Below are 2,647 nucleotides of genomic sequence, written 5' to 3'. Positions count from 1 at the left end.
AGAAGGGGACGACAGAGGATGAGATGGCTGGATGGCATCACTGACTCGATGGACATGAGTTTAAGCGAACTCTGGGAGTTGGTGATGGACAGGGAGGCCTGGCGTGCTGCAATTCATGGGGTGCAAAGAGTCGGACACGACTGAGTGACTGAACTGAACTGAACTGACATTAATATTACTGATAATATTAACCAATGGTTTTATAATACTTATTATGGCTCAGGTAATACTCTAAGTACTTTACATATGTTCATACATTTAATCCTTTCAGCAATCCTATAAGGTAAGTACTATTATTATTTTCATTTTGCAAATGAAAAAAACTGAGGCATAGAAATGTTAATAAGTTGCTAATAAACAGCAAGGGAAGAATTTTCACTCCAACTACCTGGCTCCAGAATTTTGTACTCTTAGTCACAATAGTCTGCTGAGATTTGGTAGATTCTGGGCAGGAACACAGAAGACAGGCATAACTGAAACTTGGTGAGCAAAGGAGAAGATGGCACAAGGTAAAACAGTGAGATGGACTTGGGAATTCTTTCAGGGTAGGGCTTCCCTGGTGGCTCAGTCAATAAAGAATCTGCCTGCAATGCAGGAGACGTGGGTTCGATCCCTGAGTTGGGAAGATCCCCTGGAGAAGGAAATGGCAACCCAATCCAGTATCCTTGCCGGGGAAAATCCATAGACAGAGGAGCCTGGGTGGGCTACAGTCCATGGGGTTACAAGAGTCAGACATGATTTAGGGAGTAAATCACCACCATGGCATACGCTAAGAGGTCAATAAAGTCCCCTAAAATTCTGAGCAATCTTGATCTTTATTTTCTCCACGTGAATTTGGTGACCCATGAACTTTGGGGGTCATGACCCTGGGGGATAGAGAGGTGGTCCTGCCCCATTAGCAGCTTGCACATCCTATCAGCCATGATTCTTCCCTATGGAGTTCAGTTCTTTCTTCTGGATAATCGGCCTGGGGGCCACCAGGACATCCTACCCATGGGTTCAATGTACCTGCTTCTTTAATTAGTGTTTTGCTCATGATGCCTGTGACTTCTCAGCCAGCCTGATACACCTCGGTGAGCCCAAGACAAGCTGACTTCATCTAACTCAGTACAATCATTATCCTTGTATACCCTCCTCACACAATTCACCCCTCTTGCAGTCAAGTACAGGAAATGCAAAAAAAAAAAAAAAAAATCAAAGCTTCTAGAGTTATTTTGTTCATTACAGCATCCACTAGACACATGTAGCTATTTGCCTTTACACTTAATTAATAACATTTGATTGAATAAAAATTCCTCAGTTGAACTAGCCACATTTATTTTTGGCTGCACCATGCAGCATATGGGATCTTAGATCCCAGACCAGGGATAGAACCCATGCCCCCTGCATTGGAAGCAGGGAGTTTTAACCACTGGATCACCAGGGAAGTCCAAACTTGCCACATTAAAAATATTCAGTTATCTCAAGTGCCTTGTGGCTACTATATTGCCAGCATAGTTAAAGAACATAGTTAAGGTTTCTATTGTTGCAGAAAGTTCTATTAGACAATGTAGAAACATGCTTTATGCTTCTTGGGTTCATCTTAAGATCTGTAACCATAGCAGAGTGCATTTTATTCCAGAATCCATTCATAATACATGATACCCCATTCATATTCATAGATTATTCATCCTCATTCAACTAATGCACACTAATGTACACTGAACATCTACTGCTATCAGATTCTATACTGTATACTGAAAAAGGCTGAACGATCACGTTGTTAAAAAGTCTTAGATGACTAGAGCAAAATGTGTTTGAAATATGGATGCACTGGACTATCCCAATTTGGGGGGTTTGTAGGTAGACAATCAAACCTTGGGAAAGGTACTTAAGCTCTCTGAGCCTCATAGCACTGTTGTGGGTATTAAATGAAGGTATTAAATATATGAAAAACACTTAGTAAACATTCAATAAATAATAACTGTTATTGTTCACATCATCATCATCTTCCCAGTTGACAGGCAACACAGTGGGAAGGCAACTCAGCCTTATTCATTTTGGGATAGTAATAAATGGTATAGGCCTTCTTTGTGTTGATCACAGATTACCCTCTTTATGACACTTAGCTCTGCCGTGGACTGTTCATTAGATATCTGAAGACTATGCCTGCTTATCCCCTCCCCACACTCAGCCCTGGGTCCTTCACCTACCTACCCCACTTCTCCAACTCCTCCTTTCATTTCTGAATATTTTCTTCTTTCACAATACTTTTCTAAAAAGTAGAACTCAGAACCTCTCCAGGTACTTCAGGTATTGCCCAAATACTATACATCAGTGACTACTAAAATGTGTGCCATGAGGAGGAATTCATTTAATAATTTTTTAACATTTAAAAAATTTATTTAAAAATCATTTATGAGGGTTTACTCCTATAACTGAATTTTGAAAGTTAAATACAAGGCTTAGTTCATATCCACTACACACTTGCACACACACATTTTTTATACAAGTGGTATCATAGTCTATGTTTTGTTCATATTTTTCATTAACAAGAAATCTGGAAATATCTCCAATGCTGAGTACAATATGATGCCTCCATTAATCTGAACACAAAACTGTATTTCTATTATGAGTGAAGATCCTGTTAGTTGTCTTTTTAGAGGGT

Source organism: Bison bison, unplaced genomic scaffold, assembly GCF_000754665.1.
Source record: "Bison bison bison isolate TAMUID 2011002044 unplaced genomic scaffold, Bison_UMD1.0 scf7180017864290, whole genome shotgun sequence".
Classification (NCBI taxonomy): Eukaryota; Metazoa; Chordata; class Mammalia; order Artiodactyla; family Bovidae; genus Bison; species Bison bison.
Note: the sequence above shows the minus strand (reverse complement) of the source record.